The sequence below is a fragment of the Bos indicus x Bos taurus genome, chromosome 2 (genome assembly GCF_003369695.1).
Source record: "Bos indicus x Bos taurus breed Angus x Brahman F1 hybrid chromosome 2, Bos_hybrid_MaternalHap_v2.0, whole genome shotgun sequence".
Lineage (NCBI taxonomy): Eukaryota > Metazoa > Chordata > Mammalia > Artiodactyla > Bovidae > Bos > Bos indicus x Bos taurus.
In genome coordinates, this window is record NC_040077.1 from 100,848,746 (window position 1) to 100,863,635 (window position 14,890).

The following is a 14,890-nucleotide window of genomic DNA, read 5'->3' on the forward strand; positions in this document are numbered from 1 at the left end:
TGATGAGGCATTTTATCCCTCTGGGAGCTTAAGGTACTGGCTGTGTGGCATGTACAGTTGCTGCTGGCTATGAGCAAAAATCTAAGATTGATCAAGCCAGAATCTCCTAGTAGGGAGCACAGGCAAGGAATGTTTGGACTCTGGGTCAACTCAGAGGGTCTTTCAAGTCCTCCCTTTAATACTTGTCAGGATTTTAGTGCTCATGAAAGCAGAGCACCCCAGAGAGTTGGCTGTAGTCTAATACACTGCACGATCCCCACAAAGCTTCAACCACAGCTCTGCAGGGAGAACTGAGTCTCTCTGGTGACTAAGCTCATCATATACTTTTATAACTTAATTTCGAATAAAATATTATTTGAACCAAGAAAAAAGTCCCATGTGGATTTTGCTTTTAGAGCTGGAGAAATAAAGAACTTGGCTTTTTCTCATTAAGATCATTTTTGTTTTCATGCTATAGCACTAATGTGTGCTGTGTGCTAAGTCGATGCAGTAGTATCTGACTCTTTTTGACCCCATGAATTGCAGCCCTCCAGGCTCCTCTGTCCATGGGATTTTCCAGGCAAGAATACTGGAGTGGGTTGCCATTTCCTCCTCCAGGGGATCTTCCTGACCCAGGGATCCAGCCCTAGTCTCTTATGTCTCCTACATTGGTGGGTGGGTTCTTTACCACTAGCGCTACCTGGGAAGCCCAGCACTAATATAATGATTGCTTAATAATCTGGTGGTCTTACTCTGCTTGGCTACTGTAATATACACAATACCAAAGACTGGAAGATTTAAAGAAGAGAAATTTATTTCTCACAGTTCTGGAGGTAGGTAGTCCAGGCTCACAGACTTGCTCCTGCTGAGAGCTCGCCTCCTGGCTTGTGGATAGCCACCTTCTGGCTATGTTCTCCTATGGCTTTTCCTCTGAGCAAGTTCCTGGAGAGAGAGAAAAAGGGGGAGGGGGAAGCCTATCTTTCTCTTCTTACAAGGGCACTAATCCCAGGAGGGCCCCCACACTGGACCAAATCCAAACCTAATTATCTCCCAAAGGCCCCCACCTCCAAACATCATCACATTGGTGGTTAGGGCTTCAATACATGACATTCAGTCCAAAACAGAGGTTAAGAGCTTTGAAGGCAGAGAGACCTGGATTCAAATCTTGGTTGAGATAATTACAAAGTACATTTAGGCAAATTCAGGTGGTTCAGATGACAGTAAAGAATCTGCCTACAGTGCAGGAGACCCAGATTCAATCCCTGGATCAGAAGATCCCTTGGGGAAAGTAATGGCTACCCACTCCAGTGTTCTTGCCTAAAGAAATGCATGGATGGAGGAACCTGGTGGGCTATAGTCCATGGGGTCACAAAGATTGAGACACAACTGAGCAACTAACACTTCTACTTTTAGGCAAATTACTCAACTTTTCTGCTACTGCTACTGCTGCTAAGTCACTTCAGTCATGTCCGATTCTGTGCAACCCCATAGACGGCAGCCCACCAGGCTCCCCCATCCCTGGGATTCTCCAGGCAAGAACACTGGAGTGGGTTGCCATTTCCTTCTCCAATGCATGAAAGTGAAAAGTGAAAGTGAAGTCGCTCAGTCGTGTCTGACTCTTAGCGACCCCATGGACTGCAGAGCCACCAGGCTCCTCCGTCCATGGGATTTTCCACGCAAGAGTACTGGAATGGGGTGCCATTGCCTTCTCTGCAACTTTTCTAGGCCTCAGGTTTTTAGATCTGTAAAATGGACAGCCAACTACCTCACTGAAGTCGTACTGGCAAAGTCCTGCCCTCTCTATAGAGCAAATATTTAAATGGCAGCTGTCATTTCTGTCTTTTAAATGCCTCTCTTTACCTTATGTAATTGCTGAAAATATTTTGGGAATTAATACATATCATAAATAAAAACTGTCTTATTTCTGATATGTATTAAAATGTAAAATGTATTATCCTCCCCAGTGGAAAATGGCTTTATAGGTTCCTAAGTTTTTTTAAGGTGCCAATTTTCATATTATGTAGGAAATGTATGAAGTATTGTTTTATAATCATAAAACAAAATAAATATTAGATTGTAAGAATGTTATACTTAGAAACTCTGCACGTGTGTGCTCAGTCACATCCAACTCTTTGCAACCCTATGGACACATAGTGTATTTTAAATCAATCTAAGATGAAAGTAGAAAGTAAATGTGTTCTGAAAAATATATATACATATCTATTTTATTTATGTGAAGAAGTTAGCTAAGCTCTAAGCATATAGTAGATGTTTAAGAGATGTTAACTTCCCTTCACCTCAATATCTACATAAACATTAACATAAGTTTTATATAGAAACCCATGACCAAAATGTTAGCATTTTAATTTTTTAAATGTCAGTTTCTATTTTAAACATTTTTAATATTAACACTTTTTCATCTGCTTGACTTCCAAAATTTCTAATGCAGGCAGTAAGAGCTACGATAATTCTATTATCTAGAGTGGGCCCTTTAAATTGTTAATCACTAATATGACATTCTTTTGCTAAAATGTTCACTGCCAAATTCAATTGTTTATTAAGTCAGAACTTATTACGAGCCTGCTGTGGAACCTCCCTGATAGTCCAGCCATTGATACTCTGAGCTCCCACTGCAGCATCAAGGTTTGATCACTGGTAGAGGAACTAGGGGAGAAAGCAATGGCACCCCATTCCAGTACTCTTGCCTGGAAAATCCCATGGACGGAGGAGCCTGGTAGGCTGCAGAGTCGCTAAGAGTCGGGCACGACTGAGTGACTTCACTTTCACTTTTCACTTTCATGCACTGGAAAAGGAAATGGCAACCCACTCCAGTGTTCTTGCCTGGAGAATCCCAGGGACGGGGGAGCCTGATGGGCTGCCATCTATGGGGTCGCACAGAGTCGGACACGACTGAAGCGACTTAGCAGCAGCAGCAGCAGAGGAACTAGGATTCTGCATGTTGTGTGGTGCAGCCAGAAAGTCTTGGGGGAAAAAAAAAAGTGTGCTGTCTGCCAGGCACTGCACTAAGGCAGTGGGTGAATAAGACACGTAAGATCTCTCCCCTGAAGCAGATTAAATTCTAGTGTGGAATAACAGATAATAAGCAAACAGCCAAACCAACTGCAGATTTTCAAGAGTACTAGAAAAAAGAATAACAAATGAGACATATATTCCGTTCCATATCTGGCCAGAGAAGGCCTCCCAGAGGTAGCACCATCTGAGTTGAAACCTGAAATCTGAAATAATCAGCCAGGCAAAAAGCAATGAGGAGCACTGTATTGAGAGGGGAGTGCAAACCCACAGCCCCCAAGGCATCTTAAAGAGAGTTTACCTCCTTAAAAAACAGTGGGTAGGCCACTAGGAACATAACAAATAAGTGAATCTGCAAGGAGATGATGGGTGAAGTAGGCAAAGGCCAGATCAGATGATGTTATGTAGTCCAACAGAAAATTATAGATTTTATTCTGAATTAAGGAGGAGAGTGACATATTAATAATTTTACTCCATATTGACAATATTTTACTCCATAATGACAATGACAAACTGGACAATTGTGTGCTGAATCTGCTGCGGAGGGGAAGAAAAGTGAAGGCTAGGAGCCCAGGCTGGTGGCTTTTTCCATAATCCAGACTAGAAGTAATGGTGGTTTAGACTAAGGTGTGGTAGTAGAGAGAAGGAGAAATGGAGAAATCAGACTCTTCAATTTGAAACTTGAGCAAATGAGAAAAATTGCTGGAGAGGGGAAACGTTGCACAGGTTTTGACAAGATGGGGAGTTATCAGGAGTTCTGTTTTTAATATGTGAAACTTGACATGTTTATAATATACAAGTAGAAATGTCAAATGTTGTTGGATATGGGTCAAGGATAAAGACATATATTTAGGAGCTGTTGGCATCTAAGTGGTATGTAAATTCACTGGGTTAGGAGAAAGTATAGCAGGAAAAATTATAGTAGGCACTTGATCAAGTTCTGTAGCACTTCAACACTTAGAGGTCTCATTTATTATAAGAAAGATCCAAGAAAGAAAAATAGTGATGGAGCACTCAGAGCAGAAGAAATAAAACAAAAGAATGTGTCATTGAATAATATCAATGATGGCTAGCAATTCCTGTGCCAAATACTGTTTTAATTGCCTTAAACTAACTTAATCCTCATAATTTCAAAAGGTAGATAACATTATTACCCCATTCTAAACGCACAGAAACTAAGGCACAGTTAATCCATTTGCCTGTTTACACAGCTCATAAGTGGCAGATCTAGGACTCAGATGAAAGTTATCTAATATGAAAGGCAATATTCTTAATTGGGACCTGATATTGGTCCTCTAATTTGCAAGTGAAAAGTAGCTTTTTTACCCCCTTAATAATATCAAATCTCCCTGCAAGATAAAATAAGATGAGAGGAAAATATTTATTGGACTTGCAACATGGAGATAGATTGCTTCAATGGAGAAAACTTTTTAAGTGGAACATGGGTAACAGAAGACAGATGGGGCTTAACAAGTCAGCAGGAAGTAGGCAGTAGAAACCACAGTGTTAGATGGCTCTTGTGCAAAGTTCTATTGCAGAAAAGAACAAAGCAACAGGGCTGCAGCTATAGAGGGATTTGGACTCAAGGGAGGTATGCTGGTTAGGTCATCTGGGAAGCAGACCATCATATGGAGATAGAAGTACAAGAAATTAATTGGAGTAATGCCTTTGAAGGATAATGAAGAGGGAGCAAGAGTAGGCAACAAAAGCTTTGAGATTATGACACAAATTTGAGACCTGTGAATGGAGGAGGGAAAGGCAAAGAGAATTTGGTCAGGAGAGACTACTATGCACCTCTGAGAATGTCTCAGGAAGCTCTGTCATCAAGACTGCCCAGAGAGGAGTCTTCATGAGGCAGAATGGCCAGAAGCCTTGCCACAGTCAGTCTTTGGTTAGGATTATCTGAGAAAAGTCTTGCCCTGACTTAAATGCTGCAGTGGATGGCCAAGGTGCTGCAGCTGGAGTGTCTCAGCTAACTGAGCTCCTTATAGCTGATCAGCAAGATCTGTCTTAAAGGCAAATCTGAGTGTTTAGCTCCATGGCCATCCCAGGAAGAGGACTGTTTTTGTATATTGACTTTATATGCTGATGAGAATCAAGGTAAAACAGAGATAACACAGTTACTTAAAGTTTTCAAACACTAGAATGGGACTTAACTTTGCCTCTAACGCCAGAATTTTAGGCAAAAACTTCCTATTTAAATATTCGTTTAATATTCGTTTAAATGGTCCCAACAAAAGTATTATGTAACAGAACCCCAGGCCCCGAGGAATATTAATTGGAATGAGATATCCCAGAGGTCTACATCTCAAAACCAAGACACAGCTCTACCCAACTGTGTGCCAACTCCACTGCTGGAAACCTCAGGCCAAACAGCTAATAAGACAGGAACATAGTCCCACACATTGAAAAAAAAAATGAAATAACAAACAAAATGAAATAACAAACAAAACAGGTGAGATGTATGGAGAGAGTAACATGGAAACTTACAATACCATATGTAAAATAGATAGCCAATGGGAATTTGCTCTATGACTCAGGGAACTCAAACAGGGGCTCTGTGACAATCTAGAAGGGTGGGATGTGGAGAGAGATGGGAAGGAGGTTCGGGAATGAGGCGACATGGGTGTACTTATGGCTGATTCTTGTTCATGTTTGACAGAAAACAAAATTCTGTAAAGCAATTATCCTTCAATTAAATAAAATGGAAAAAAAAAATGTGTTACAGATGAAGGAGCAAGATAAAAAACTGCAAGACCTAACAAATGAAGAGGAAACAGGGAACCTATTTGAAAAAGAATTTAGAATAATGATAAAGAAGTTTCAAAATATTAAAAATAGCATGGAGAAAATGTAAGAAACGTTTAACATATTTAACAAAGGCCTAGAAGAAATAAAGAATAAACAGCGACGAACAACACAATTAGTGAAATTAAAAATAGAAGCAATCAAGAGCAGAATAACTGAAGCAGAAGAACAGATAAGTGAGCTGGAAGATAGAATGACAGAAACAACTGCTGAGGAACAGAATAAAGAAACCAGAATGAAAAGAACTGAAGACAGTTCAGAGACCTCTGGGACAATATTAAACATACCAACATTCAAATTATAGGGGTCCAGAAGAAGAAAAGAAAAAGAAAGGTTATGAGAAAATATTTGAGGAGATTTATAGTTGAAAACTTCCCTACCATGGAAAAGAAAGTAGCCACCCAAGTCCAGGAAGCCCAGAGAGTCCCATACAGGATAAACCCAAAGAGAAATATACAAGACACATATTAACAAACTAACAAAAATTGAATACAAAGAAAAAATATTAAAAGCCACAAGGAAAAGCAAAAAATAACAAAGGAATCCCCATAAGGCTAATAGCTGATTTTTCAGCAGAAACTCTGCAGGCCAGAGGGGAGTGGCAGGATATATTTAAAGTGATACAACAGGAAAACCTACAACCAAAATTACCCAGCAAGGATTTCATTCAGATTTGATGGTGAAAGAAGGAATTCCTGCCATATAGGACAACACAGATGAACTGTGAGGACACAAAACAAGCCTCAACAAATTTAAGTGGGTACTAAATTTAGTCTCAAGAGCTCAAAACACTTGGTAAATAAATGTCATTAAAACCTTTTTATTACTATGCCTGTGAAATGATGATAGAAAGTTACAACTGCAAAGTCTGAGTGATAAGGTCCCAAGGTGAATTGTGTAAAAGATCACAAGTTTAGTGACCTGAAAACTGAAAAAAAAAAAAGAAAAGAAACTCTTTTTGATACTGAATTGATGATAAAGCCAACAGACATGAGTCAAAAGTATTGGAAAACTAACTCTGTGCAAAGCACTAGTCTTGTTGCCTGCTTAACTAGATACAAGATCAACTGCGTAAGTTTTCACTGGGCTGGAAGACTAAATACCTTGACTGATGTTTTGAAAACACAGACACACTGCAAAATTTAAAAATCTTCATAGGTTACCAAAAAACAGACAAGATTTTTCTATACTAGATCAAAGTATACACACCTTTTAAGCAAACACACCACTTGTGGAACAACACTTTAATATATTTCCCCTCAGAGTTAATGGGCTTTCTATTAGAGGCAGAGTAATTCCTGAGATCTCAATTGCTTGGGGATTCTTGGTAAAATTACTCTAATAATCTGAGGCAGCCTGAAAGCAATAATATAGCAAGCATACAAAAATATTCACAGCTACTCTCTGTTCCCTGGGAATTTAGATGGGTAATCCCATACGGTTAATAGTACTTGTTATGTATGGTTGAGAATGATTCCAAAACAATAGAAATCACCAAGGAATAATAAGAGGGAGTTAAAAATGGAGGGAAATTTGCCTTTCTGAAGAAAATAAAACCACTGGGCATTTTGACCAGTGGTTGCCAAGACCATGTCTTTTTCAAACACACTTAGATGCTGATTTTGTTCAAGGACTGACTATGAAAAAAATTTAACTCATTCAATTACCTGTTTCATAACAACACAGTAATGATCTCAGTACAGACAACTGATTTCTTTCTCTTGTTAGGCTATGGATTTTTCAGCTATTCAGTGGTAAAGAATCCACCTGCCAAGCAGGAGACATGGATTCAATTCCGGGGTCAGAAAGATCCTCTGGAGGAGAAAATGGCAACCCACTCCAGTATTCTTGCCCGGAGAATCCCAAGGATAGAGGAGCCTGGCGGGCTACAGCCCATGCGGTTGCTAAAGAGGCAGACACGACTTAGTGACTAAACAACAACAAAAATGGGAATTAATATGAGTAGTTTCGTGGGGAGAGAGCAAGGATGACAATGTGTTCCCTCTCTACTATTCTGTATTTGTGAGGTGATTTCCTTCCGGGAAGGGCAGAGTACTGAACTTTATGTCAGTTCTAGACAATGCCATGAGTGCTACCTGTGTGTGAGGACCCGAGAAGTAAGATAAAAAAGGTCTCAGACTCATAAATTAGGAACAATAATTGCAGAGCAAAACTGATTTTGTGCGCTCAGGCAATGGGATTAAGTTAATGCCACAAGCTCTATGGTTTGTAAAAGGTAAACTTCTGGCTGAAGAGAACAGCAACAATTATTCAGAATTCCTGAAGTAGGCCAACCATTTGTCCAGAGGGCAAAGAAATCCTGCTTGACTAGCTTCTACTCGAAACCAGTGTCAAGTTCCTGACCTTATGAACTCCCCAGAACGATATTAGGTGGCAAAGGAGGAGCTGTTCTCTTTCGCTTCTTTTTTCTCTCTGCTTTGCTAAAAATCAGAGCAGGCGATGTGGTTATGTTTGCATTGGCATTCACATATTGTTTCTCAGAGAATTGTTATATTTTATAATAGACTTCCATCCTTTATAAGGTGGCAGATATTTTTCTTTCTCCTTCTTAAAATGATAGTGCTCATTAAGGGAATTCTTAAAGTGGCTGGAGTTAGTAGGTGAATATGTACATGATTGTAGATGTACTGTCTACATTTAAGAAGACATTATTGTATTGTTAGTGATCTACTGCCTCTCCTCTGAGTATTTTCTGAGTGGCACTGGTGACAGTTGGTCCAGGAACTGGAGAGAAGTAAGGAATGAAATATGACTGCCTGAAGTAGCAGCTCTTAAAATGTGAGATGTCACAGATCACCTTGAAAATCAGGTAAAAACTTGGAAGTACACTCTTGGCAGAAAAAAAAAAATTGTTTAAGCTTACAAAAATTTATATACAATCTCAGGAATTTCAGAACCCTCTTGATATGCATCAATGAGCCCTCACTCCAAAGTTTATGAATATCAGGTGAGTCCTATGACAATAATAAAGGCTTTCCTGGTGGCTCAGATGGTAAAGAATCTGCCTGCAGTGCAGGGGACTTGGGTTCAGTCCCTGGGTCAGGAAGATCCTCTGGAGAAGGGCATGGCAACCCACTCCAGTATTCTTTCCTGGAGAATTCCATGGACAGAGGTGCCTGGTGGGCTACAGTCCATGGGGTCGCAAAGAGTCAGACATGACTGAGCAACTAACACTTTCACTTTCCCGTATAATAGAGGGGTGAAGAGGTTAACCCCTACCAAGTTTTGGAAGACTGAATACCCCACCATCCTTCAACCTAAAGCTAAAGTCTTTAGGTCATCTCAGTCAGCACCACTACTTTGAGTGCTGGGTCATCATGGGAAGTGCTGGGTATAAAGTAAATGCTCTACTTTATCTTCCTCTAAATGTTGAGTTCTTAAAACTTCAACCACAAATAGTGCATTGCAAAACTCACTTGAAGCAATTGGTACTTGTGAGAAGATACACATGATTTCAAAACTGGCTTTAGCTGGATGATTTTGCAGTTGCCTATACGAAATGATCTGTCCATTTTAGTTTTGATCTTAGGGAAAGCAGCCACATCTTGATACATTCCTCATAATAAGCAGCTTGGATAATACTCCTACTCCTGAATTCAAAGATTAAAAGTATCTGGAAAAAGAACTTGCCTTTTTCTTCTTGAGACATTCCCTCCAGGGCAGGCCGAAGGAATACTAGCAAAGAAGGAAAACTTATCATTTTTCTATCCATAGTATCCTGAGCTGTCAATTCAGCAGCTTGCACAAGAACTAAACCTACTTTACAAAAAAAAAGCTTGAAAGTGTTGTACCATTAGCTATTCTGATTCTAGTCCATGCCAGGAAGCAAAGGTTCTTATTATACCATGCTCTATTTTTGATCTAATCCATATCAACAGCCTGAAGTCTCAGCATGGTAATGCTGGGGAAATTGTTTGATGATAATTGGAAACTGCACTGCCTTGCCCCTTAAGTGATACAATCTGACTGTCACTAGGAGTGTCATTTGGGCTTTAAAGAGTCAGGAAGAAGAAAAGTGGGCATCTGAACTCTCTGTGGAAGGCACTGCAGCAAGTCAGAGTCTCTTGTGAAGGTGCTCCCATTGGTGAGGTTGGGATATAGAAGGAAGATGTGTATCCCTACCCTCGTGTTTGAGAGCCTTCAGACAACTCAGTCTACTACCATCATTCAGACACCCAGACTGCAGTACCCTGACTCTGGGGCAGACAACATGGTATGGGAAGAAAAGTCACCCTACACAGCAGTTATTGAAAACAGTTAAATAGAACACCAGGCGTTAAAACCTGGTACCTTCTTGTCATGATAAAGATTTTAACAAGAACAGGAAATGGCACAGCACAAATCCGTTTTCATGATAATGATCTCATGAATGCAAAGAGCATAGGAAATGGAACAAATGTAACCCATTCCATTACCACCTTCAAACGGTAACCTCCTTGTCCTAGTCACATGCCCTACTTCTGGTCCTGATGAAATCACAAAGGAAATCAAGAGGCTGAGTGTGGCATGGGCAGTGGTTGGGGGGGTGGCAAGCAAGACAGCCCCCGTTTATGTGTGCATATGTGTGTATGCCCCACATATTTCCTTTCTTAACTCTGTTGCAGTAGAGAATTCCTTAGAGCTGATTCCCTAACTTTGACCTGCTTTTAGCAGGTCAGACCCAGAATGAACAAAGAAAACTAAAAACCCAGGAGTCCCCAGGGAATAGGCAACTCCCCTTTAATAACAGCTACACTGTTTATCAAGATGAGGAAACCTTGGCTTTGCCCTAAATAGAAGCTGTAAACAAAGAAGATGATTGACTGCCTTTCTTCCTTCCAGCACTCACACCTCCTCAGCTTCTTGAGAAAAATGGAGCCTCTGTCTTACGATGTGCTGTCTCTATCCTATCTAAGTGAAGCGCAAGTCCTCCAGGCGTGGCCGACTCTTTGCAATCCCATGGACTGTAGTCTGCAAAGCTCCTCTGTCCATGGGATTCTCGAGGCAAGAATACTGGAGCGGGTTACCATTCCCTTCTTCAGGGTACCTTCCCGACCCAGGGATCGAACTCCAGTCTCCCACATCGCAGGTAGATTCTTTACCATCTGAGCCACCACGGAAGCCCAATCCTGTCTCAAGAGATTGCAACTTGATTAGGGCTCATCTGAAAATATAAAGAAAGGTCTTGGGAAAGCAAGGAAGCCAAAACTGGTTGAGGGTGATTAGGCCAGGTCAGAGTCACTGCTGCCGTCCATTCCTCTTTGACCTGGCCATGTTTCCCAGGAGGATCTGCTCTCTGTGAAAAGCTCTTTAATACTATGTGAAATCTATAATAAATCTTCTTACCCCAAGATGACTGCTTCAGATATGAGGGGGAGTAGTGAGGCACGATGGCTGAGTTTGCCAAATAAATACTAGAGAAGACGAGAGCCAGATTGCCTGGAGTACTGTGCCCACACCCTGCCTCAACCAAATGTCACTCACTCTGCTCAGCTGGCTAGTAACTCCTTACATGGCATCCAAGTAGCTGTTCTATACATTTTCTCCCACTGGGGATTTGTCCAGGCAAGCAAGCCTGAATTCACTTTACATTTCAGGCATCCCGGATGTCTGTCCTTTCCAGATGATATCCCAATTACCAAATGACCCTGGTTGGTTAATAAGAAATGCAATAGTCTTCCTTGCCCTGGTTATATGTCACTTATTAATGTGATGTTGGGAGATTCCCAGATGATTTCACGTCTTAAGACAGCAATTGGTGATCACCTTATCAGACACCAGGTAAAAAGTTTTCTGTGGGTGCAGGAGTTTCCTAAGTGTGCTACCTTGATTCCCAAAGCAGGTTACATTGGAATTCCTTTTCAAAGAAAAGGGAGCCCTCAGTTTCAAATGATCTAAAAATTTAAGAAGGTTATAAGCACTGAGAAATAATCATTTGAGATAAGTACTGCATGAGAAAATGAATAAGTTGGAAAACTGGTTATGTACTTTTGGGTCTCTTAAACCCCCATAGGAGGTAATTGACTGATTGTATATGATTGTGGTGAGTCACAATAATGGGTCCCTTTTGCTTAAAACTATTCTACTCGCTATTAAAAAGTGATGTGATTGGGATAACTAGAATCTAGGTCAGATTATTGAACAGGCTTCTATCCTCCAGTTTTTTCTAATTCTATTTTTCATTCCCAAATGGCCACCTTACATGTAAGCATATCTTTGCAACATAGGTTTCATTCTTTCACTATTCTATGGGAGACTTTGTGGTGGTTTAGAAGGAGAACTGAAGTGACGACAGCACAGGGAGGCAGATTTCACTAACTGTACAGCCTGAGGATAACCCCTTGGTATTTCTGAGCCTCAGTTCTTTTATTAGTAAGATGAGAAACTGGGTCCACTTGGTATTGAAAGTCCTTTCTAGCTCTCAAGGAGACATTGGGTTTCTGTGAAATTTAAACCAGTGACATACTCATCACTTCCTTTTGTTGTTGATGTTGTCCTGTGAATTTTTGATGAATATCACTTGGAATGTCCTTTTTGAGAGGGTGAAAGGTCCGTCTAGTTAAGGCTATGGTTTTTCCAGTTGTCATGTATGGATGTGAGAGTTGGACTGTGAAGAAAGCAGAGCGCTGAACAATTGATGCTTTTAAACTGTGGTGTTGGAGAAGACTCTTGAGAGTGCCTTGGACTGCAAGGAGATCCAACCAGTCCATTCTGAAGGAGATTAGTCCTGGGTGTTCTTTGGAAGGAATGATGCTAAAGCTGAAACCCCAGTACTTTGGCCACCTCATGCGAAGAGTTGACTCATTGGAAAAGACTCTGATGCTGGGAGGGATTAGGGGCAGGAGGAGAAGGGGACAACAGAGGATGAGATGGCTGGATGGCATCACCGACTTGATGGATATGAGTTTGAGTGAACTCTAGGAGTTGGTGATGGACAGGGAGGCCTGGCGTGCTGCAATTCATGGGGTCACAAAGAGTCGGACACGACTGAGAGACTGAACTGAACTGAATCTTCTCTTTCCATGAATTTTAAATCTCTATTTCTTGCCTATTGTTCTTTATCTTTACAAGTAAAAGGTACTTTGTTGTTTCCAACAGAACTTATCGGTTTGGTTCCACAGTATCTTTAAGGAATAAGGACATGAGACTAGGGAACAAAATTATGAAGAGCATTAGATGGGAAGTTTGCAAGGCACAAAATGGACCTATGGTGGGAACACAGAGGAAGAAGGGTTTTCCAGTAGGCACACTGAATGTAAAATCTCCAGAGTAGGGGAATTATATCTTAAAGAACTACAACCGACTAAATGAAGGGATGAGTTTGTTTACATCAAGTTCTGAGCTGTATTTGGTGAGAAGACTTTTGACTTCTGCTGAGACATCAGGTCTCAGTTATTATGAAAATAATAAACCATTCTCCAGGCATATAGTTAGAAAGAGAATGTTGGAAATGATTTCCCAAATCAGAAGCATGAGCCAGACCCAACTTTCCTGCTGTTGATTAATGCCATCTATACCTAATCCTGAAATGCCCCTAACCAGAACTACCCAGCTGGCAGAACTGCCAATGTCCCTGCCGTCTGCTCTGTCCCAGCACTCTCTTGGGTAACCCACCTCTGTTTAAAAGGCTTTCATGCTGTGGGACCAGAGATAAGACTTGTCTCAGGCTCGTGCAGACAACCACAGCAAGGTGCCATGAAGTGGTATCATGTGAAAAGGGAACTTTTCTCTGATCTTATCCAGGGACTTCATGCCATTTAAAATTACCCCACTTCAGCATCCTATTTCCCAATTCCACAGTCAACTTGGTTGTTTATTTGAACATTTGAGTTCACCTTATTTGAAATTATTTCCCATCTAAACCAATTTACCAGGTATCCAAAGCACTCACCTTGTGGTGTGCAAAGGATATACTGACGGCCTTGTGTGCAAAGACTACTGGTAACAAAAAGGCATCTCTATTAGTTGCTTGTGACTAGCATGCTTCTCCCTGAATCAAGTGATATTTTGTAATAGGACTTTAGACTTGTGATTTTATCCTAAATTGGCCTCTGGTGCCAATATGTCTTTGAAAGTGAAAGTGTCAGTCACTCAGTAGTATCTGACTCTTTGTGACCCCATGGACTGTAGCCCACCAGGTTCCTCCATCCATGGGATTCTCCGGGAAAAGAATACTGGAGTGTGTTGACATTTCCTTCTCCAGGGATCAAACCTAGGTCTCCTGCATTGCTGGCAGATTCTTTACTGTCTGAGCCACAAGGAAGCCACATAGGTCCTTTGCCAAGCTAATAAAGTGGTGATCAAGGAGATGCAACTTCGTTTCCAAAGATTAGGAAGACTATGGAAAAAGTGAGCTTCCTTTGTGGCTCAGATGGTAAAGAATGTGCCTGAAATGCAGGAGACCCCTGTTTGATCCCTGTGTTGGGAAGATCCCTTAAAGAAGGAAATGGCTATCCACTCCAGTATTCTTGCCTAGAGAATTCCATGGACAGAGAAGGTGGGCTGCAGTCCATGAGTTCTCAAAGGGTCGGACACAACTGAGGAACTAACACACACACACACACACACATGCACACACACAGAAAAAGTAGACCAAACACTACAAGTGATAATATGACCACCTACTACAGAAACAAAAATAAAAGAATATAGAAAAACAACTCTTCTAAAGATTGCATTTTCACTACCCCACTTGTCAATGAAAAGTATATTCCTACACATCTGGTAATCTTTACCAGTCCTTTAGAAAGATAGCAGCCAGAATTAGTGAGGTAATTAAAGAGCTGTAGACACATAAGAGAAGATTAGTATTTGCCATCTCAACTATGGATTTAGGTGCGTCGTTCTAGATCAGTATATGTTTTATTTATGATCACCTAAAATATGTTTGAGCATTTATTGCTTATATCCGTGCATTTGCACTATGGAGAGAGCCTAAGATATGTGTTAGAGTGCAGTTTCTACTCAAGATAACCTAATTAAAGAAGAGTCAAACACATGTGATCATGTTCACGTTTGTACATATCTTTAAACTCATTTTATGTAAGAAGAAGAGCACATTGGTCAGATTGGA

General features: G+C 40.8%; 1 long non-coding RNA gene across 1 annotated transcript in view; it reads right to left on the bottom strand.

Annotated features, from left to right (window-relative positions):
* Window positions 1-773: 773 nt before the first annotated feature.
* LOC113881062 overlaps window positions 774-14,890 on the bottom strand; it is a 28,110-nt gene continuing 13,993 nt past the window's right edge. Inside the window, exon 2 of the long non-coding RNA XR_003507921.1 lies at window positions 774-921. This is a non-coding gene — a long non-coding RNA (uncharacterized LOC113881062). The remainder of the gene's footprint in view (window positions 922-14,890) is intronic.